Below are 23,836 nucleotides of genomic sequence, written 5' to 3'. Positions count from 1 at the left end.
TGCCCATCACAAGATTTGTGGTTTTAACGCACAACACAAAAAAACAGTCCAGAAAGAAAAACAAGGGCTTCTGTGGACTTTATAAAATTAAAGGTTTCTACTGTGTGATAAACCTCATTCAGAAAATCGAAAGACAACACACACTGGGGGAAAAAAACTGCAAACATATCTAATAAAGAATTTGTCTCAAAATATACAAAGAACTACAACACAACCCCATTAAAAATAGGGAAAGCTCTAAATAGACACCTGGTCAAAGAAGGTACAGAGATAGTATACAAAACTATGCCCAGGACAGGGGAACAGAGAAACAGTGGTCCAGTTCAACTCCCTGAGTCATGTGTGACCCAGGACTAGTCCTGTCCTTCCTGGAGGCCTCAGAGTGATGGGGAGGGAGGAAGGGGAAGAGGGCGGATTCTGCTTAAACCTAACTCTAACCCCGACCACTCTCACCACTTTCATTCAACATGGTCTAGGAAGTCCTAGACATAGTAATCACATGAGAAAAAGAAATAAAAGGAATCCAATGGCAGAGGAAAAAGTAAAACTGTCACTGTTTGTAGATGAGATGATGTTTTATATTTCATTTATTTATTTATTTATTCATTTATTTATTCTGGTTGCGCTGGGTCTTAGTTGTGGCAGGTGAGCTCCTTAATTGCGGCAGGCAGGCTCCTTAGTTGTGGCATGCGAACTCTTAGTTGTGGCATGCATGTGGGATCTAGTTCCCTGACCAGAGATCGAACCCAGGCCCCCTGCATTGGGAGCGGGGACCCTTAACCACTGGACCACTGGGGAAGTTCCGACATGATGTTTTATTTAGAAAATCCTTAAGATGGCCCCCAAAAACAAATAGAATTCATTGGAGAATTCAGTTAAGTTGCAGGACACAAAATTCACCTATAGAAATCAGTTGCATCTCTATCCACTGGCAACAAACTTTCAGAATGAGAAATTAAGAAAACAAACCCATTGACAATGGTATTAACAAAAATGAAATACCTAGGAACACATCTAACCCAGGAGGTAAAAGACCTGTACTCAGAAAACTGGAAGACACTGATGAAAGAAACTGGAGACGACACAGACAAATGGACAGATATAATGTGTTCATGGATTGGAAGAATTCATATTGTTAAAATGATTCCACACCCCAGAGCAATCTAGAGATTTGATGCCATTCTTATCAAAATACCAATGGAATTTTATGAAAACTAGAACAAAGAATTATAATATGTGTAAGGAAACAGAAAAGAACCTGAATAGTCAATACGATCTTAAGAAAGAAGCACAAACTTGGACATATCACACTCCCTGTTTCAAACTATACTACATATCTAGAATAATCAAGACAGTATGGTATAGGAACAAAAGAAATACACATAGATCCATGGAACAGAACTGAGAGCCCCAAAATAAACATCCAAGGAACAGAACTGAGAGCCCCAAAATAAACATAGGCATATATGGTCAATTCATCTATGACAACGGAGGTGAGACTATACAATGGGGAAAAGATAGCCTCTTCAATGAACGGTGGTGGGGAAACTGGACAACTACATGCACAAGAATCAAACTGGAATCCTTTCTTATACCACCTACACAAGCAACCTCAAAATGAATCAAATACTTCAATGTAAAACCTGAAGCCATAAAGCTCCTCGAAGAAAACATAAGCAGTCTGGTCTTTGACATCCATCTTAGCAATATTTTCTGGATCTGTCTCCCGAAGCAAGAGGAACAAAAGCAGAATAAACCAATGGGACTCCATCTAACTTTAAAGGTTTTTCAATGTCAAAGGAAACCATCCACAAATGAAGAGGCAGCCTACCGAATGTGAGAAAATAGTTGCAAACAATCTGTCTGAAAAGGGGTTCATATCCAAAATAGATGAAGAACTCACACAACTGAACCTCCAAAAACCAAAAACCCAATTAAAACTTGGGACCGAACATTTTTCCAAAGAGTACGTACAGATGGCCGAGAGACATATGAAACTATGACCAATATCACTTATCATCAGGGAAATGCACATCAAAAGAACAATGAGATTATCACCTCACACCTAAAAACTTGGCTTTCGTCCAAAAGACAACAAATAACAAGGCTTGGCGAGGATGAGGAGAACCCTCACGCATTCTCTTGGGAATGTTCATTGGTGCAGCCACTATGGAAAGCAGTACAGAGGTTCCTCAAAAAATTAAAAATAGAACTACCATATGATGCAGGAATTACACTTGGGGGTATCTTTCTGAAGGAAACAAAACCACGAATTCAAAAAGATATACACAAGGAGATCAGCTCAGTGCTTTGTGACCACATAGAGGGGTGGGATAGGGAGGGTGGGAGGGAGGGAGACAGAAGAGGGAAGAGATATGGGAACATATGTATATGTATAACTGATTCACTTTGTTATAAAGCAGAAACTAACACACCACTGTAAAGCAATTATACTCCAATAAAGATTTAGGAAAAAAAAGAAAAAAGAAAACAAAAAATACATGAATGCATCTAAATCACATCTACAGTGGACACTTAGGTTTATCTTGTATGTCTGAACCACAGTTACTCCTTTTTGACAGTAAAATGCATTCCCCTCCTCAATGCCAAAGCAGATGTACAATTCGTATCCAAAAGACCACAAAACAGGCCAATTTGGTCAGTAAAATTTAAGTTAAACCATGTATAAGCCAGAGTGACTTCCTCACACCTCAATATGTGAAGAGTTTTTTTCCCTTTTGATTACAAGTCTTTCAATAGAAAGCACTGATGATCAAAATGTCAATCCCTCAGTGCCAGAATGAGTCAGCTGTTTGGCCCAGGTGTAGATCATGTCCCTCAGTGATAGGCCTCCTTTATATTTGCCTAGTTAATCCACATTGGGGGAATACTGATCAGGTATCGTGAACATGCTCAGAGGAATGTTAATGAGAAAACGCTTTATATAGGTCATACATTTTATTATTCATACCCAATTGTCACACAAGCATTGCACATGTGCTTCTAGCAGTAGACCTAAAGCAAACAGTGATACATCAGGAGTAGTTACATTCTCATAAATTCACTAGGTAATTTTCCTTTCCTCTTAAATATCAGGGCAAAATGAAGCCAACACAGTAACTTTCATAAATACACACTTCCATACAGAGGTGTCATTTATCCAATTGCTCCAAGTCCTAAGTAGCTTGAGGGGAAGGACTTCCCTGTGTCTGGAAAACACAGATCAAAGCCAGTAACAAAAAAACCCAAAAACATTATAACCATATTCACCAGTTCACTCAATAACCAATCCTTCTGTTAACTTTTTATGAAGCCATACGATTCTCCATTAAGATTTTTCATTTCTTACCCAGTTTGGCATTATGATATGAAATTTATCAGAGACCTGTGCTTGCCAAAAGGTCCTTCACATAGATCTTCTTGAAGATGGAGCACTTTTGCAAAGTGTTAGAGCACAACAGTAACTATCTATAAATCACATAAAGACTTAAAAGGTCATGGTTAAACATTTGACCACAATGTAAATGACAAAAGAAACCATTAATGCTGTTACATACAACATTTAAAAATAACTAGAATTATGACCGATAAAATTTTACCAGGACATACTAGCTTTTTAGGAATTCCATGTAATTTAACATACTAATCAAACATTTCTCTCTGAGATGGCTCAAGGACCTTCGAAAGCAGCTCAAAGTTAGCTGGAGATCAAAAGTACTGTTAGACTTGGCCAAACAACACTTATTCACTGAACCAAAGTAAAGAGATTTCAAACAAAAATACAGATCACAGACAGGCAAAGGAACTCACAAGCTGTTCACAATCAAAAGCAGCATTCCAAGGACACTTTGGAGGGAGAATCCAAATCCAGGCTTGCCCTAACCCACTTCCAACAAAATCCATCTTAGAAAATCCTGGTCATGCACAACTCTTTCCTCAGTGTTCCCTTTTCACAAATTACCTTCTGTATCCATCTTATGTTGCCCCTTATTTTTTTCTGCATTCAGACACAACCAGCTCTACTACAAAGTGACTTTCTTTTCTCTTTGTACCATCAGGCTGTTACCTAGCTGCTCACTTTCTTTATTATGTAGCTTAATAAATGCTTGAACATATGGAACTCCTTTTGTCTTTCTCTTCCTGTGACAAAATAACTCTAGCTGAAGGATGGTATAGTCATTTAGGCTCCCACTCAAAGACCACCATTCCTCATTTTTCAAGAATGTATCCATACATTGGCCAGACAAAATTACAATAGAATTGCATTCTTTTCTTAGTCTTAGGTTTACAACTATAGGTTGACCAGTCTGCCAGGATTTTGCCCATTGGCTATCACATGGAACTGAAGAAGAAGCACTTCTTATGCTTGAACCATAGAACACTCACACACGGACTAAAAACAAAACAAAATCCTAAACACCAACGGAAGCCTCAAACCAAAGGAACCAGAAACCAAACAGAAACCAAAAACCAAACAGCACAAGACTCAAATCATCTTCCAACTCTCAACTTAGCCTGTGACCTCTGTCCAAGTGGTGCACCTTCCAAATGAGATTTCCTGGAATGAAAAGTCACCCAAATGGGAACCAAGGTTACCCCAAATGTACAGGGTTAAAAGGACCTCAGACTGCATGCCAGGGGAGTTACCACACACTGGCTGAGGTGCTGCAACCTCCCAAATGCTATTTTTCTGGTTCCCCAAAATAATCCCTTGGAGTAAGACATTCGGGGCAGCCCAGGCAGGAGGAAGAGAGGAACGTCCTCAAGGCAAAGATGGCCTCGGCAGCTGGTAGGGTGTTCCCTCTTCCACCATCTATTCCTGCCCCAGAGTTCTAACTACTGGGATGACTGGGGCACAGCCTTCCCAGGCAAGGGTCCCAGGTGGTCTGCCCTCTAAAGGAATTCTCCAACCCTACACTCTCTCGAAAGAGGCTGGCGTGGAGAAAATCTCAGTACCCAATTGAGTCAGGGAACCCACAGGGGCCAACCCCAAGTCAGCCCCACATTGGGTACTAAATTTGATGTCGAAAACTCGACCACTGTGCACCAGTGCCAAATCGAATCTGAGAGAGAGTGGTTTGGAGGAAGTAGAAAAGAATAGCTTTACTGCTTTGGCAGCCAAAGGGGGACACAGAAAACTCGTGCCCTCAAAAACCGTGAGTCCCAATGCAGGAGGATCTGGTGAGGAGTTTTACACCAATGGTTTAAGGATGCAGCTCCTCCTAAGGTTTAGTGTGTGTACAGGGACTTAACTCCCTTTAATCTGGCCTCAGATGGTCTATTGACGAGCTTCTCTGAAATAAAGAAGACTAAAATCTTCTATTTTGTGGGGGTTTTAGCTTGCTAAAGAGCCCAAAGATACGCTTACCTGTATCCCTTGAGGCAAAATCAGGATCCAGCCCCAAGGCAGCACTATTGTTTCTTGACGCTTCCTCACTTTTCTCTGCATCCCCTCCCTTCCCTGATTAGCAACTGTTCGAATCTGCCCTTTGGAAATCAGGGAGGGTCCTGGAGTCTCTAGTCTAAATAAGGCGCTGACACTACACCTAACTCAGACCCTGACACTCTCCCTAAGCAAAGCCCTGAGACTACTCCTAACTCATTCCCTGACACTGTACCTAACAAAAGGCTCTGATGCTAATCCTAAATCAGGCCCTGACACTGTGTCTAACGAAGGCCCTGCTGCCATCAATAACTAAAGTCCTGACACTATCCTGAGCTAATATCCTCACCCATGTCTTACTAAGGTCCTGAAACTGTCCCAAAGGAAGCCCTTACACTGTCCCTAAAAGAGGCCCTGAGCGTGTTTTTAACAAAGACCCTAATGCTGCTCCTACAGAGGCCCTTATGCTGCTCCTAAGTCATGCCCTGACACTGTCCCTGACTCAGGCCCTAAAGATAGGCTTCACATAGGCCCTGTTGCTGTACTTCAGTTAGGCTCTGACGTTGTCCCTACATCACGGCCTGACACTGGTCCTGATTAAAGCCCTGACACTGGTCCTAACTAGGACCCTGATGCTCTCAATAAACTAACGACTTCACGCTATCCCTAGCTCATTTCCTGACACTACCCCTGGCCTGGAAACTGACTCTGTCCCGAGCTAATTTCCTGCCTCTTATCCTCACTGATGACCTAATGCTCTCCCTAATTAAGACCCAGACTAGTCCTAACTAAGGTCCTGACACTGTCGCTAACTAAGGCCCGGAATCTTCACTAATACAGGTCCTGTTACCGGCAATAACTAAAATACGACACAATCCTGAGCTAATATCCTGACCCATTTCTAAACAAGGTCCTGACACTCTCCCTAAGAAATCCCCGTTGCTTTCCCTAAGTCAAGCAGTGACGCTGTCCCTGCCTGCATCAATGACACTGGTTCTAAATAGGGTCCTGATAAACTCAGTGACTAAGGTCTAGACACTATCCCTAGGTCATTTCCTGACACGATCCATGAACTTTACCCTAAACCTAGCCCTAGCAAATGTCCTGCCTCTTATGCTAATTGAAGCCCTTACTCTGTGCCTAACACAGACCCTGAATATAGGCCCAATGCCGTGACACTGTCACTAAGGCCTAGATGCTTGTCCTAAATCGGGCCCAGAACGGACACTCAATAAAACCCTAACACTATTCCTAACTCAGGCCCTGACACGGTACCTAACAAAGGCCCAGATACTAGTCCTAATGCAGGCCCTGACACTGTCTCTAACTAAGGTCCTGCTGCCGTCAATATCTAATGTCCTGACACTATCCTGAGCTCATTTCATGACCCATCTCTTAACAAGGACCTCAAACTGTCCCTAAATAAGCCTGATGCTGTCCTTAAGAGAGACCCTGAGGCTGTCCCTAACAGAGGTCCTGATAATGGCTTTAGCAAAGCACCTGAGGCCGATCCTACCTAGGCCCTTATGCTGCTCCTAAGTCATGCCCTGATACTGTACCTAGCTAAGGCCCTGACCCTAAGCCTCACTCAAGCCCTGTCACCCTTCCCAAGTCCGGCTCTGACGCTCTCCCTACCTGAAGGCCTGACAATGGTCCTAAATTAGACCCTGATGCACTAAGTAACTGAAGTCTTGGCACTAATCCTAGGTCATGTCCTGACACTATCCCTAGACCTTAACCTAAACTTGCCTTTCACTAATGTCGAGCCTCTTGCGCTAACTAAATCCCAGATGCTGTCCCAAACTAAGGCACTGAAATTAGTCCCGAGGCTATGAACCTCTCTCTAACAGAGGCGTGGAGGCTCGTTCTAACTCAGGCACTGACACAACACCTAACTCAGGCCCTGACACTGTACTTAACGAAGGCTCTGACGCTCCTCCTAAAATCCTGACCCATGTTTTACCAAGATCCTAAAACTGTCCCAAAGTAAGCCCTGACGCTGTCCCGAAGGGAGGCCCTGAGAATGTCCCTAACAGAGGCCCTAAAAATGTCTTTTACTAAGACCCTAATGCTGATCCTACAGAGGACGTTATACTACTCCTACGTTACGCCCTGACACCGTCCCTCACTCAGGCCCTAAAGATAGGCCTCACTTAGGCCCTGTTGCCGTACCTTAGTTAGGCTCTGACGTTATCCCTACATCAAGCCCTGACACTGGTCCTGATTAAGGCCCTGACACTGGTCCTTACAAAGGCACTGATGCTCTCAATCACTAAGGTCTTCACGCTATCCCTAGCTCATTTCCTGACCCTATCCCTGACCTGGAAGCTGACTGTGTCCCGAGCTAATTTCCTGCCTCTTGTCCTCACAGAAGCCCTAATGCTCTCCTTAACTAAGGCCCAGACTAGTCCTAACTCGGGCCCTTACACTGTCTCTAAGGCCTGGAATATGTCCCTAATATAGGCCCTGCTGCCGGCCATAACCAAAATCCGAAAAATATCCTGAGCCAATATCCTGACCCATTTCTAACCAAGGGCCTGACACTCTCCCTAAGAAAGCCCTGTCTCTGTCCCTAAGTGAAGGACTGAGGCTGTACCTAACTCAGGCCCTGAAGCTGTGCCTACCTGAGGCCTTGAAGCTGTGACTACCTCAGACCCTGATCATGTCGTTAACTAAGACTCTATTGCAGACCCAACAAAGGCCCTGATGCACCTCCTACATCATGCCCTGACAGTGTCCCCAGCTAAGGGCCTGACGCTAGGCCTAAATCAGGCCCTGTGGCTCTCCCTAAGTCAGGCACTGGAGCTGTCCCTACTGGCAGCCATGATAGTGGTTCTAAATAAGACCCTGATACTGTCAGTGACTAAGGTTCTGACACTATCCCTAGGTCATTTCCTGACACGATCCATAAACTTTAGCCTAAAACTAGCCCCAGCAAATGTCTTGCCTCTTATGCTAACTGAAGCCCTTCATCTGTCTAACACAGACATTGAATTTAGGCCCAAGGCCATAACACTGTCCCTAATTGAGGCCTAGATGCTCGTCCTAAATCTGGCCCAGAACTGTCCCTCACTAAAGCCCTAACACTATTCCTAACTCAGGCCCCGACACGGTACCTAACAGAGGTCCAGATGCTGATCCTAACGCAGGCCCTGACTCTGTGTCTAAATAAGGCCCTGCTGCCATCAATATCTAATGTCCTGACATTATCCTGAGCTAATATCATGACCCATGTCTTATCAAGGTCCTGAAACTGTCCCATAGTAAGCCCTGACGCTGTCCCTAGGTGAGGCCCTGAGGCTGTCTCTACCTCAGAATCTGAAATTCTAATGTCCTGACTCTCCCTAACTAACATCCTGACGCTGCCTCTAAGTGAGGCCCCGACACTCTTCTTAACTAAGGACTTGCCGCTGTCCCTACCTAAAACCCTAACACTGTCTGTAACTAATGACCTGACTCCCTAACTAACACCCTAGTTTGGGCCCTAACTAACGCCCTGACACTGGTTCTAATAATGGCCATAATGCTGTTTCTAAGGCCCTGAAGTTCTCCCTAAGTAACAGCCTGAACTGTGTCTAACTAAGGCTCTCACGTTATCTCTAAGTGAAGCACTGGCACTGTCCCTAACTTACGCCCTTATAGTCTAAGCTGTCACTAAATAATGCCCTGATCCTGTCCTAAGTAAGGTCCTGAATATGTCCCTAAGTGCATCTCTGACGATGTCCTTAACAGCCTGAACTCTCTTCAAGTTATCTCTGAGGCTCTGACACTGGCCCTTCCTAAGGCCTCACCCCAGGGTTGTCCCAGGCTGCTGGGCGGTTTTCTCTTGTCCGCATCTCTAGCCAGCTGCCTGCCATCGGCCACTCTAAGATTCTGCGATACAGTGGTTCCACGTGGGATGTGCCTGTGTAGGCTCACCTGCGGGAGGAGAGTCATGGCCACTCCACCTTCCAGGGGACTGCGGCTCAGGGTAGGAGCCTCACAGCCAGTGTCTGGACACAGGGTTCTGTGTCCTTGTTCGTTGTAAATCCCTTGGAGTTACCTCTAACATTTTTGAATGGATATCGCCCCCTCTGCATTTTTATAATATAAATTATTTACCACATTAAAATCTAGGAATGACATTCTTAGAACGAGCAGGAGAACACTGGATGCCCCCCCCCAATGATCTATTACTTGGAGGATTTAAAATTCTAATGAGAAAACACTCACTCTCCTCACCCTCTTGGGCATCAGCACAAAGGCGGGAATCAGCCGCATCCTTTATTTATCCCTCTGATTTTCCAGAACCTTTCCTTCCAGGAGAAATCTCTGGGCTCTTCGGGAGCTGTGAGTGGTGGCCGTCAGGTAAACCTGAGACTGAAAAGCAAGAGAAAGACAGACAGAGGAGGAGATGAGAATCGGTGACAGGGAGAAGCAGGGGCGTCCACGTTCAGTCGCAGGCTGAGAGTCTGGGTTAGTCTCCAGCGAAGCTAAGGACCACCAGGGTCTGGCCCCACTGGCCTTGTCACCTGGTGTGGGGACTGGGGACAGCCAACCCCCCATGGCCACTCTCAGAGGAATCAGGGAGGTGGGAGGGCACCCCCAAGAGCCAGATTGAAAATGGTCATGCTGTGAAATAATAAGATGCCCTTTCAGAAAAGTGAAGACTGTTCTCTTGGTTCTCAAAGACTTGCAAATACTCTGTGTCCTTCTGGAGGCATGCTGAAGCCTTCAGCCTTTGAGGGCAGTAATGGGAGTGCATCTGGGCTCAAAACCATCCAGCACTCACTCCCTGAGGGTGCTGAGGATGACCCGTGTCCACCCCTCGGGTGCTGTGGGGCCTGAAACCCCCTGATCACCGAGGACGGGAGGGGCCGCACAGACACTCCACTGCACCACCGGGGGCTTGGCTGCTGGGTTACAGTCCTTTATCAGATACATGGTTTGCAAACATCTTGGGCCATTTTGGATGGTGGATTATCTTATTCCTTGCTCCTTTTATACACAACTGTTTTTCATCTTGAGGAAGTCCAATTCATCTGTTTTGTCTTTTGTTGCTTGTGCTTTTGGTAGATCTAAGAAATCATGACCAAATCCAAGGTCATGAAGATTTACTCTCATGTTTTCTTCTAGGAGTTTCCTAATTTTGGTTCTTGCATCTAGGCCTTTGGTCCATTTTGCATCTAGGCCTTCGGTTGATTTTGTATATGAGGTGGGGGGAGGTAAGGGTCCAACTTTACTCTTCTGCATGTGGGTATCCATTTGTTCCGGAACCTGTGCTCATTCTTTGGGAGAAAATACATGCAAATGACGTGATCAACAAGGGCTTAATTCTAAAATATACAAACAGCTCATACAACTCAAAAGAGAAAAAAAAATCAAAAAATAGGCAGAATTTTAGAAGGTCTAAATAGACATTTCTCCAAGGACATACAGATGGCCAAGAGGCACGTGAAAAGATGCTCCACATCGCTAATTATGAGAGAATGCAAATCAAAACTACAGTGAGTTATCACCCCGTAGTGGTCAGAATGGCCATCATTAAAATGTCTAGAAATAAATGCTGGAAGGGGTGTGGAGAAAAGGGAACCCTCCTACACTACTGGTGGGAATGTAAATTGATGCAGCCGCTATGGAAAACAGTATGGAGGTTCCTCAAAAACTAAAAATAGAATTACCATATGAACCAGCAATCTCACTCCTGGGCACACATCCAGACAAAACTATAATTCGAAAAGGTACGTGCACCCCAGCATTCACAGCAGCACTCTTCACAATAGCCAAGACACGGAAGCAACCTGAATGTCCCTCAACAGATGAGTGGATATAGAAGATGTGGTACATATATACAGTGGAATATTACTCAGCCATAAAACAGAATGAAATAATGCCATCTGCGGCTACATGGATGGACCTAGAGATTATCATACAAAGTTTAGTAAGTCAGACAGAGAACAACACATACCATGTGATATCACTTATATGTGGATTATAATATGAGACACAAATGAACCTATCTACAGAACAAAAACACACTCACAAATATAGAAAACAGGCTTGTGGTTGTCAAGGGGAAGACAGGGGAGAGGGATGGATTGGGAGTCTGGGATTAGTAGATGCAAATTATTATATATAGGATGGATAAACAAGGTCTTACTGTACAGCACAGGGAACTGTACTCAATACCCTGTAATTAACCATAATGGAAAAGAATATGAAAAATATGTATATATGTATGTTTGTATATATGAATCACTTTGCTGCACAGTAGAAATTAACACAACATTGTAGGAGCACGGACACTCCGGTCAGACTCAAGGTGACCTCTGGAGCCAGGACAGAGGCCCGGCCTCTCTGTGGGCAGAAGAACCCACACCACACAGGCCCTGGTGCAGTGCCCCTTCCGTGGGGTCCGGTGGGTGCATGCAAGTCAGCCAGTGTCTGTGTGTCTCAGCCTGTAACCACAGACCACACTGTCCTGCTCTGCTCACAAGAGCGAGGCCAATGGAGGGACAACAGGGGTGGGAACAATGCCGGGTCATGATCTGACCGGGTGAGAAAGGGTCCAAGGAGCGAGAACCCAGCTGCCTTTTCATGATGAGACGAGAGCTGACGTCCACCCTGTGGGCAACCCCTCTCCCCACGTCCCGAGGTAAGGCTGCCTTTCCTGCACCCTGGGCAGTGTCATGCCCGTGTATACAGCAGGACGCACAGTAGTGCACGCAGCAGGCCTGATGCCTGCCCTTGCCATGTACTTGGGGGCTTCCTGAGGGTGGAACATCCCGACAGGACACGGGCCGACCCCAGGGAGGATGTAGGGGTGAAGCGTTTGGGAGCCTCTGGAGGGGATCCTCACCTGTCTGCACAGATGGACTGAGGACACCGACCAAGGGTGAGCAGGTGGGGAGCCCCGGAAGGGTCCTAGGACTTCCCAATATAAAGGACTTCCCTTTCTTCCCTGTTGTGGATGACCTGGATGTGGTCGAAACAGTGGGATTTTGGAAGTTCAATTTTCCACACCATTCCACCAAAAAAACCTGTTAGAAATAATAAATGAATTCAGTAAAGACGCAAAATCAGTACACACAACTCAACTGCATCTCTAAACACTAATAATGAACCATCAGAAAGAGAAAAAAAACCCTATTTACAACCGCATCAAAAAGAACAAAATACCAAGGAATAAATTTAACCGAGGATGTGAAAGACCTGAAAACTTTAAGACACTCATGAAGACATTGAAGAAGACACAAGTCGGTGGAAAGACTCCCCGTGCTCACGGAATGCAAGAAGTACTGTTGCTAAAATGTCCATTCTACCCAAAGCGGTGCACACAGGGAAGGCAGGCCGTCCTGAAATTCCAATGGTGTTTTTCACAGAAATGGAGCAAATTCTCCTAAGATGTGTGTGGAGCCACAAAGGACCCCGAAGAGCCAAGACGACCCTGAGAAAGGAGAACGGGCCGCAGGCATCTCCCTCCCTGACTTCACGCTTCATCCCGAAGCTACAGTCCCCAAAACAGTGCGGAACTGGCTCAAAACAGGCGCACAGACCAGAGCGACGGGAGGGAGAGCCCAGAACACATCCTGCACGGTGGGGGGGGGGGGCATTAAGTTACGACAAGGGGGCCAAGGACACACCAAGTGGAAGGGCAGCCCCACGGTAAACGGCGCGGGGAAGACTGCACACCCCATAACCCACGCGGCTCCACCGAACACCAGCCTGACCAAACATCCAGCTTTGCACACCAAGGCCTTCCTGGGTCGCATGAAGACGGACCCCCGCAGCCGTCAGTCGCCCCCAGGAAGCTTCTCCCCACTGTTCCTCACTGTCTCCTCACCTGTTCCTCCGGCGTCGCCTGCGTCCTCAGCAAACCCAGCTCCTGCCAGCGTGGACGCAGCCCCACGTTGTCCTGAAGCCAAAACCACAGCGAGTCCTTGAGGAGACCGAGCGCCCGTCAGCAGCCACAACCCGGCGGTGCCTGAGGAGACACAACTCCCCTCAGCTGCGCTCAGAGCGGGGGCCGCGGGGAACGCGCATGCGCTGTGGGTCACAGAGGCGGGATCAGCGCCACCCTGTGGTCGGTGCGGGAACTGCAGGCCGCCCCTCCCTCACGCGTCACTGGAGACAGACCCTGCTGGCAGAACTGCTGAACCCATTAAATAGTGGAAATCAAACAAATGAAGACAATATCCCATAGCTTCTCCAAAGTAGTTAGGGAACAATGAATTGGAAACCAGATGGAATAAAATGAATGTAGACACGAGCTTTACAACTTACACCAAATTCACTCAAAATGATTCAGAGACAAGTTTGAAATGCAAAACTATTCAAAATCATAGGAGAAAACATAAAAGAAAATTGATATGAGCTTGGGCTTGGTCATGGCCATCACAAGCTTTGTGGTTTTAACACACAACACAAAAAAGGAGTCCAGAAAGAAAAACAAGAGATTCTGTGGACTTTATAAAATTAAAGGTTTCTACTGTGTGATAAACCTCATTCAGAAAATCGAAAGACAACACACACTGGGGGAAAAAAACTGCAAACATATCTAATAAAGAATTTGTCTCAAAATATACAAAGAACTACAACACAACCCCATTAAAAATAGGGAAAGCTCTAAATAGACACCTGGTCAAAGAAGGTACAGAGATAGTATACAAAACTATGCCCAGGACAGGGGGGCAGAGAAACAGTGGTCCAGTTCAACTCCCTGAGTCATGTGTGACCCAGGACTAGTCCTGTCCTTCCTGGAGGCCTCAGAGTGATGGGGAGGGAGGAAGGGGAAGAGGGCGGATTCTGCTTAAACCTAACTCTAACCCCGATCACTCTCACCACTTTCATTCAGCATGGTCTAGGAAGTCCTAGACATATAATTACATGAGAAAAAGAAATAAAAGGAATCCAATGGCAGAGGAAAATCTAAAACTGTCACTGTTTGTAGATGAGATGATGTTTTATGTTTCATTTATTTATTTATTCATTTATTTATTGTGGTTTTGCTGGGTCTTAGTTGTGGCAGGTGAGCTCCTTATTTGCGGCAGGCAGGTACCTTTGTTGTGGCATGCGAACTCTTAGTTGTGGCATGCATGTGGGATCTAGTTCTCTGACCAGGGATCGAACCCAAGCCCCCTGTACTGGGAGTGCGGAGTATTAACCTCTGGACCACTGGGGAAGTTTTGACATGATGTTTTATTTAGAAAATCCTTAGGATGACCCCCCCAAAACAAATAGAATTCATTGGAAAATTCAGGTAAGTTGCAGGATACAAAATTAACCTATAGAAATCAGTTGCATCTCTATCCACTGGCAACAAACTTTCAGAATGAGAAATTAAGAAAACAAACCCATTGACAATGGTATTAACAAAAATGAAATACCTAGGAACACATCTAACCCAGGAGGTAAAAGACCTGTACTCAGAAAACTGGAAGACACTGATGAAGGAAACTGGAGACGACACAGACAAATGGACAGATATAATGTGTTCATGGATTGGAAGAATTCATATTGTTAAAATGATTCCACACCCCAGAGCAATCTAGAGATATGATGCCATTCTTATCAAAATACCAATGGAATTTTATGAGAACTAGACCAAAGTATTCTGATATGTGTAAGGAAACAGAAAAGTACCTGAATAGTCAATACGATCTTAAGAAAGAAGAACAAACTTGGAAATATCACACTCCCTGTTTCAAACTAGACGACATATGTAGAGTAATCAAGACAGTATGGTACAGGAACAAAAGAAATACACATAGATTCATGGAACAGAACTGAGAGCCCCAAAATAAACATAGGCATATATGGTCAATTCATCTATGATAAAGGAGGTGAGACTATACAATGGGGAAAAGATAGCCTCTTCAATGAATGGTGGTGGGAAAACTGGACAACTGCATGCACAAGAATCAAACTGGAATCCTTTCTTATACCACCTACACAAGCAACCTCAAAATGAATCAAATACTTCAATGTAAGACCTGAAGCCATAAAGCTCCTTGAAGAAAACATAAGCAGTCTGCTCTTTGACATCCGTCTTAGCAATATTTTCTGGATCTGTCTCCCGAAGCAAGAGGAACAAAAGCAGAATAAACCAATGGGACTCCATCCAACTTTAAAGCTTTTCAATGGCAAAGGAAACCATCCACAAAATGAAGAGGCAGCCTACCGAACGTGAGAAAATAGTTGCAAACAATATGTCTGAAAAGGGGTTCATATCCAAAATAGACTAAGAACTCACACAACTGAAACTCCAGAACCCAAAAACCCAATTAAACCATGGGACCGAACATTTTTCCAAAGAGTACGTACAGATGGCCAAGAGACATAAAAAAAGATGACCAATATCACTTATCATCAGGGAAATGCACATCAAAAGAACAATGAGATTATCACCTCACACCTAAAACTTTGGCTATCGTCCAAAAGACAACACTGTACCTAATAAAGGCTCTGATGCTCGTCCTAAGTCAGGCCCTGACGCTATCTCTAAGGCCCTGGGGCCATCAATACCTAAAATCCTGACATTATCCTGAGTTAATATCCTGACCCATGTCTTACCAAGGTCCTGAAACTGTCCCAAAGTAAGCCCTGACGCTGTCCCTAAGTGAGGCCCGGAGGATGTCTTTATCAGAGGCCCTGAGAATGTCTTTTACGAAGACCCTAATGCTGATCCTACAGGGGCCCTTATACTACTCCTACGTCACGCCCTGACACTGTCCCTCACTCAGGCCCCAAAGATAGGCCTCACTTAGGCCCTGTTGCCGTACCTTAGTTATGCTCTGACGCTATCCCTACATCAAGCCCTGACACTGGTCCTGATTAAGGCCCTGACACTGGTCCTTACAAAGGCACTGATGCTCTCAATAACTAAGGTCTTCACGCTATCCCTAGCTCATTTCCTGACACTGTCCCTGACCTGGAACCTGACACTGTCCCGAGCTATTTTCCTGACACTTATCCTCACTGAAGCCATAATGCTCTCCCTAATTAAGGCCCGGATTAGTCCTAACAGGGGCCCTCACACTGTCTCTAACTAAGGCCCAGAATCTGTCCCTAATATAGGCCCTGCTGCCGGCAATAACTAAAATCCGGACACTATCCTTAGCTAAGAATCTGACCCATTTCTATCCAATGTCCTGACACTGTCCCTAAGAAAGCCCTGTCTCTGTCCTTAAGTGAAGGTCTGAGGCTCTGCCTAACTCAGACCCTGAAGCTATGCCTACCTGAGGCCTTGAGCCTGTGACAACCTCAGGCCCTGACCATGTCTTCAACTAAGACCCTATTGCTGACCCAACAAAGGCTCTGATGCACCTCCTACATCATGCCCTGACAGGGTGCCCAGCTAAGGGCCTGACGTTAGGCCTCACTCAGGCCCTGTGGCTCTCCCTAAGTCAGGCACTAGCACTGTCGCTACCTGCAGCCACGATACTGCTTCTAAATAAGGCCTTGATACTCTCAGTGACTAAGGTCTTGACACTATCCCTAGCTCATTTCCTGTTACAATTCGTAAACTTTACCCTAAAACTTGGCTTAGAAAATGTCCTGCCCCTTATGCTAATTGAAGCCCTTACTCTGTGCCTAACACAGACACTGAATTTAGGCCCAGGGCCATGACACTGTCACTAACTAAGGCCTAGATGCTCGTCCTAAATCCGGCCCAGAACTGTCCCTCACGAAAGCCCTAACACTATTCCTGACTCAGGCCCTGACACGGTACCTAACAGAGGCACAGATGCTAGTCCTAACGCAGGCCCTGACACTGTCTCTAACTAATGCCCTCATACCATCAATATCGAATGTCCTGACACTATGCTGAGCTCATTTCCTCACCCATCTCTTACCAAGGTCCTGAAACTGTCTGAAAGTAAGCCCTGACGCTGTTCCTAAGTGCGACCCTGAGGCTGTCCCTAACAGAGGCCCTGATAATGGCTTTAGCAAAGCCCCTGAGGCTTATCCTACCGAGGCCCCTTATGCTGCTCCGAAGTCATGCCCTGATACTATCCCTAGCTAAGGCCCTGACACTAGGCCTCACTCAAGACCTGTCACTCTTCCTAAGTCTGGCTCTGACCCTGTCCCTACCTGAAGTCCTGATACTGGTCCTAAATTAGGCCCTGATGCGCTAAGTAACTGAAGTCTTGGCACTATTCCTAGGTCATGTCCTGACACTATCCCTAGACCTTAACCTAACCTTGCCCTTAACTAATGTCGAGCCTCTTATGCTAACTAAATCCCTGATGCTGTCCCTAACTAAGGCCCAGAAATTAGTCCCGAGGCCGTGACGCTGCCCCTAACTGAGGCCTGGAGGCTTCTTGTAACTCAGGCCCTGACACAACCCCTAACTCAGTCCCTGACACTGTACCTAACAAAGGCTCTGATGCTCGTTCTAAGTCAGGCCCTGACACTGTCTCTAAGGCCCTGCGGCCATCAATCTCTAAAGTCCTGGCATTATCCTGAGCTGATATCCTGACCCATATATCACCAAGCTCCTGAAACTGTCCCAAAATAACCCCTGACGCTGTCCCTAAGTGAGGCCCTGAGGATGTCCGTAACACATGCCCTGAGAATGTCTTTTACGAGGACCCTAAGGCTGATCCTACAGAGGCACTTATACTACTCCTACGTCATGCCCTAACACTGTCCCTCACTCAGGCCTTAAAGATAAGCCTCACTTAGGCCCTGGTGCCGTACCTTAGTTAGGGTCTGACGCTGTCACTACACCAAGCCCTGATACTGGTCCTGATTAAGGCCCTGACACTGGTCTTAATTAAGGCCCTGATGTTCTCAATAACTAAGGTCTTCACACTATCCCTCGCTCATTTCCTGACACTATCCCTGTCCTGGAAGCCGACTCTGTCCCGAACGCATTTCCTGCCACTAATCCTCACAGAAGCCCTACTGCTCTCCCTAAATAAGGCCCAGACTAGTCCTAACTAGGGACCTGACACTGTCTCTAAATAAGGCCGGGAATCTGTTCCTAATATAGGTCCTGTTCCCGGCAATAACTGAAATCCGGACACTATCCTCAGCTAATATCCTGACCCATCTCTAACCAAGGGCCTGAGAGTCCCTAAGAAAGGCCTGTCTCAGTCCCTAAGTGAAAGTCTGAGGCTGTGCCTAACTCAGGCCCTGAAGCAATGCCTACCTGAGGCCTTGAAGCTGTGACCACATCAGGCTCTGATCATGTCTTTAACTAAGACCCTATTGCTGATCCAACAAAGCCCTGATGCAGCTCCTACATCATGCCCTGACAGTGTCCCCAGCTAAGGGCCTGACGCTAGGCCTCACTCAGGCCCTGTGGCTCTCCCTAAGTCAAGCACTGGAGCTGTCCCTACCTGAAGCCATGATACTGTTTCTACATAAGACCCTGATACTCTCACTGACTAAGGTCTTTTCACCAACCCTAGGTCATTTCATGACACAATCCATAAACTTTACCCTAAACTTAACCCTAGCAACTGTCCTGCCTCTTATGCTAATTGAAGCCCTTACTCTGTGCCTAACACAGACATTGAATTTAGGCCCAAGGCCATGACACAGTCCCTAACTGAGGCCTAGATGCTCGTCCTAATTCTGGCCCAGAACTGTCCCTCACGAAAACCCTAACACTATTCCTAACTCACGCCCTGACACGGTACCTAACAGAGGTCCAGATGCTAGTCCTAACACAGGCCCTGACACTGTGTGTTACTATACCCGGGCTGCCGTCGATATTTAATGTCATGATATTATCCTGAGATAATATCCTGACCCAAGTCTTACCAAGGTACTGAAAGTGTCCCAAAATAAGCCCTGACGCTGTCCCTAAGTGAGGCCCTGAGGCTGTCCGTATGCAACACTAGAAACCCTACAGCAGGTGGCCCAGACCACCGTGGCTATGGGATCCAGGCCACAGAGAACTAACATCAGAGGGCCCACATCATGAAACTGTGAGCCACCCAGCAATATGGATCTCAGAGCACAAGGCCGGCATCCGCTTGGGATGGGAACCTGGCAGGAGTGTCCTCGCACCACTGGGCCCACATGAAAAAATATGGGGAGCCCATCAGTTAGGGCCTGACGCCAGAGGGTCCTCATCACCGAGGGGAGGAGGATCCCAGCAGGTTTCAACTGACACCTGAGGGCTCACGTCACCAAGGCGACTTGTGCCAAGGAGGAGTGACCTCAGAACAGAGGGCCCACCTCACAGAGGGGTGAGGAACCCAGCTTGGATCAGACTCTCACCAGAGGGCCCACATCACCAAGGGGATGAGAACCAGGCAGGAGTGGCCTCACACAGGTGGGGCCACATCATCGAAAGTTGAAGAGCCCAACACATGTGGCCTCAAACCAGAGGACCCACATCACCAAGGTGCTTGGAGTGAAGCAGGCAGGAGGAGCCTCACACGAGAGGGCCGATAGAATAGAAAAGGTGAGGAATCCAACAGTTGGAACCTCCCAGCTGGCGTCCCAGGAAACCGAGGCTATGGGATCCAGGCTGGAGTGAACTCACACCAGAGGGCCCACATCATGAAACTGTGAATAACCCAGCCGTTGGGACCTCAGAGCAGAAGGCCCACATCCCCATGTGGATGTGAACCTGGCAGGAGTGTCCTCGCACCACTCGCTGCACATCCGAAAATGTGGGGAGCCAAGGAGTTAAGGCCTGACGCCAGAGCACCCTCATTACCGAGGGGAGGAGGCTCCCAGCACGCTACAACTGACACCAGAAGGCCCATGTCGCCAAGGAGAAGCGTGCCGGCCAAGCAGGAGTGACCTCACAGCAGAGGGCCCAGCTCACAGTAGAGTGAGGGTCCCAGCCAGGATCAGACTCTCACCAGAGGGCCCACATGACCAAGGGGATGGGAACCTGGCAGGCGTGTCCTCACACTAGTTGGGCCACATCATCGAAATGGAAGAAACCCAGCACATGTGGCCTCAATCCAGAGGACGCACATCACCAAGGGGCTGGGAGTGAGGCAGGCAGGAGTAGCCTCACAACAGAGGGCCCATAGAATAAAAAGGTGAGGAATCCAGCAGTTGGAACCTCCCGTCAGGCGGCCAGGAACACAGATGCCATGGGATCCTGGTCGGAGTGAACTTACATCAAAGAGCCCACACCATGGAACTGTGAGCAACCCAGCCATTGGGAGCTCAGAGCAGAAGGCCCACATCCCCAGCAGGATGGGAACCTGGCAGGAGTGTCCTGGCATCACTGGCTGCACATCAGAAAACGGGGGGAGCCCAGCAGTTACGGTCTTAAGCCATAGGGACCTCATCAACCAGGGGAGGAGGAGCCCGGTGGGCTCCAACTGCCACCCGAGGGCCCACGTCGCCAAGGTGACGTGTGCGAGCCAGGTAGGAGTGACCTCACATCGGAGGACCCACCTCACAGAAGTTTGAGGAACCCAGCCAGGATCAAACTCTCACCAGAGGGCCCAAATCACGAAGGGGATGGGAACAAGGCAGGAGTGTCCTCCTACCAGTGTGGTCACTTCATCGAAAGGTGAGGGAACCAGCACATGTGTCTCGGTGGAAGGAGCCAAAAGGCCCACCTTCTTAAGGTCTCCTCTAGAGCTCCCGGACACCCTGCCGTCTTAGGCCTAACAATTGGACATTGTGACGGCATGGAGAGCCTGGGAACCCTAAGACACGGTGGAAGTGCGACTCATAAGCTGGGTGCCAGGAACCTTCGAAGCACAGTGTGGTTTCATGTACGAAAGCGAGCCCAAGCGTCTGAGGCTGGTAGCCTTTTGCTTGAGAGGGTTGGTATCCTCGTGGGCCTGACGGCTACTTCCCCGTTTCCACCACCCTCAGGAAACTCTTCAGCAGAGTCTTCGGAACCTGCTGAGAGAGAACAGCTGCCAAGTGGATGCACAGAACAGTCACCTCGATACCAGTCCCGTGTCCCAAGCAACGATCCTTCCCCGGAGGGTACTTAACCCACCCAGGGATTCAAGCAGGGGGTTTGCCTTGTCCAACTTGCACAGGAAAGTGGCAAGAGATGTAGGGCTCATCTACTTGCATTCACACTACGTGGCCCGGAGAAGTTGTCACGGAGCCGAATCCAGCACCCTTCCTCCACCACGTGTGTACACCAAAGGAGCGCCGGGCACTGGGTGTTCTCAGGCCAAGAGAGAAGTCCTTGTTCTGTGCTGCACCTGCTGGGTGCTTCAAAGGTTCTCTGACCTTCCTCCTCTGGAAGCTTTTCAGAGCTGAGGCTACCCCTGGGCTGCGAAAGCAGAGAGGCGTAGAGGACTTTCACACTGAACGCGTGGGCTTGTTTCCCAGGAAGAAAGCGTCATTCAGCTTGAACGTGGGACGCGGAGAGGAGAGTACGCTTTCTAGTTGTTTGGAGGCGCCTTGCGCTTGGCTTCAAAGCTGCCTTGAACAGCACTAGCGGCCCGACGACTCTGCACGGCAGGGCTGTCGTTGTGGGCCGAGGCTGCGTGTTCTCCCAAAGCGAAAACCGTGCTGGCAATCCCTTTCTAGGAACTCCTCCCAGGGCACCCCAGGTTCAGCTCCGGCCGAACGAAAGGTGACCTCATGCCTCAAGGTGAAGTTCCAGCGTTTCACGTCAGGGGAGTTGGGTGTGCAGGGGTCTCCGATGAGGCCATACTCCACCACGGAGTGCCTTAACCCTGCGACGCTCCTGGGGACACACAGGGTAGGAGCCCATTCACCAGTTTCGCATGGTGACCTATCTCCGTGCCGGAACGGCGACCTCTGGCTTCTGAGGAGCCTTCGCGTAAGCAGGCCCCTGGAGACAGCTCTTCACATTCATAGCTAGGACAGTGTACTCCTCTCTGGGTTGCCCAGGTTGAGTGGCCCAGTCGTCAGAGAGACTGGCGAAAGCAGCGCTGGGCGGACTCCCTTTGCCGGTCAGTCGAACGGCCTCCTTGACTGAAAGAGAACTGCAGTGCCAAAAGACACCGCGCTGACGACTGGCTCCGGGAAGAGACTCGGGACAGCACTCTCACAGAAGCGAAAGCTAGGCCGTGGGCCCAGCCTGAGGAGCAGTACGTACGTTTGCCACACTTCTTTACACAGCTAGGCGTGAGCCAGAGAGCCTTGGTCACTGAGGCCTACCTAAGGTACTGCCATACTTACCCACTAGATCCCACGCAGAGGTCCCTGTGCCCCAAAGGGCCTCCACGGAAGGGCCCTGTTCCTCCCGTTGTGTTTCCTTGAGGTAATCAGAAACCGCTGAGGATACCTGTAGGAGCTCAGGTATGAAGCTGGGCGACCCTGGCCAAACCTGATTCCCCTCCGTGCTAGACGAGACAGTGGCGGGTCCTCAGCTGCCTGAAGCACACTCCTCGCGCGCACCTTCTCTTTGCTGCCGGAAGGCCTCACGTAAGAAGTCTGAGTTGACTCGTGACAGAAGAAGTCTGAGTTGACTCGTGTGAGGCCTGCTGCTCTCCGTTCCTTGCTGGGAGCTTCAGCAGGAGCGCTCTGGAGCTCGCCGGCAGGAGAATTGTGAGTCCCCCACGCCCCACCCCGGCCTCAAGCAAAAGTCCAGATTTCCCCCGTTAGTAACACCTCGGAGTGCCAGAGGGAGCGGAGGGGCGTGCGTTAACGGAATGCTTCAACCGTGGAAGGTATTTCACGAGACACTGTGCACTCACGTTCGTTGTAACAACTGTCAAAGGGCACTCACTGTATGCCTTCCAACTCCTCGGCCGTGTTGGAGCCCCAGGAAGTAAATGCGTTCGTTTGACTAAGCTCCGTGAACGTGCAGCGGTGATGGCGAAGCGCTGCCCTGTTCGCTCGAAAGCTCTCGTTCGTGCGGCCTTCACACGGCCTCAAGGTACGCAGTTCTAAACAGCCTTCCATTCCATGCTGGTGTGCCAAGCCCCCCACCCACCCGCAGGGAGGAATTTGGGCTCTTCTGAGAAACACCAGTGTGCGCCACAAGTGAAACCAGGGCGTCTCCCCCAGGACGTCGCCGACCGGCAGCCGGATGCCAGAGGTGTACTTCCAGCCGGAAAAAGAGGGAAAAGGACAGCTTTCCCGGGGACAATTCTGGACCCTTGGGACCATCCAGAATCACCAAGGCCTCAACTTTGCACGGCCTGGGGAACGCTCTTCGGCCTGTCCAGCAATCCCCACGTCAAAACCTTTCTCAGCAGAGGCAGGCACTCTCTCCCTTGTACTAGATAGCTCGGCAGAGCCTTCCGAGAAACATGCTGCGTCATTCAGCTTGAACGTGGGACGCGGCGGGGAGAGTACGCTTTCTCCCCGCTTGGAGGCGCCTTGCGCTTGGCTTCGAAGCTGCCTTGAACAGCACTAGCGGCCCGACGTCTCTGCACGGCAGGGCTGTCGTTGTGGGCCGAGGCTGCGTGTTCTCCCAAAGCGAAAACCGTGCTGGCAATCCCTTTCTAGGAACTCCTCCCACGGCACCCCAGGTTCAGCTCCGGCCGAACGAAAGGCGACCTCAGGCCTCAAGGTGAAGTTCCAGCGTTTCACGTCAGGGGAGCTGGG

General features: G+C 48.2%; 1 long non-coding RNA gene across 23 annotated transcripts in view; it reads right to left on the bottom strand.

Annotated features, from left to right (window-relative positions):
• LOC138842422 (uncharacterized) overlaps positions 1-13,379 on the bottom strand; it is a 569,596-nt gene extending 556,217 nt beyond the window's left edge. For 21 of the 23 annotated variants that reach the window (XR_011376933.1, XR_011376935.1, XR_011376931.1 and 18 more), the window contains exons 1-2: positions 13,206-13,379; positions 9,596-9,742 (exon numbers count right to left, since the gene is read on the bottom strand). This is a non-coding gene — a long non-coding RNA (uncharacterized lncRNA). Of the gene's footprint in view, positions 1-9,595; positions 9,743-12,221; positions 12,403-13,205 lie in introns of all 23 variants that reach the window. The other 2 variants (XR_011376927.1, XR_011376926.1) reach the window with 2 other exon arrangements.
• Between the last annotated feature and the right edge of the window lie 10,457 nt (positions 13,380-23,836).

The sequence above is a fragment of the Globicephala melas genome, chromosome 19 (assembly GCF_963455315.2).
Source record: "Globicephala melas chromosome 19, mGloMel1.2, whole genome shotgun sequence".
NCBI classification, from domain to species: Eukaryota; Metazoa; Chordata; class Mammalia; order Artiodactyla; family Delphinidae; genus Globicephala; species Globicephala melas.
The sequence above is the reverse complement of the archived record's forward strand: the minus strand, read 5'-3'. Positions and strand labels throughout refer to the sequence as shown.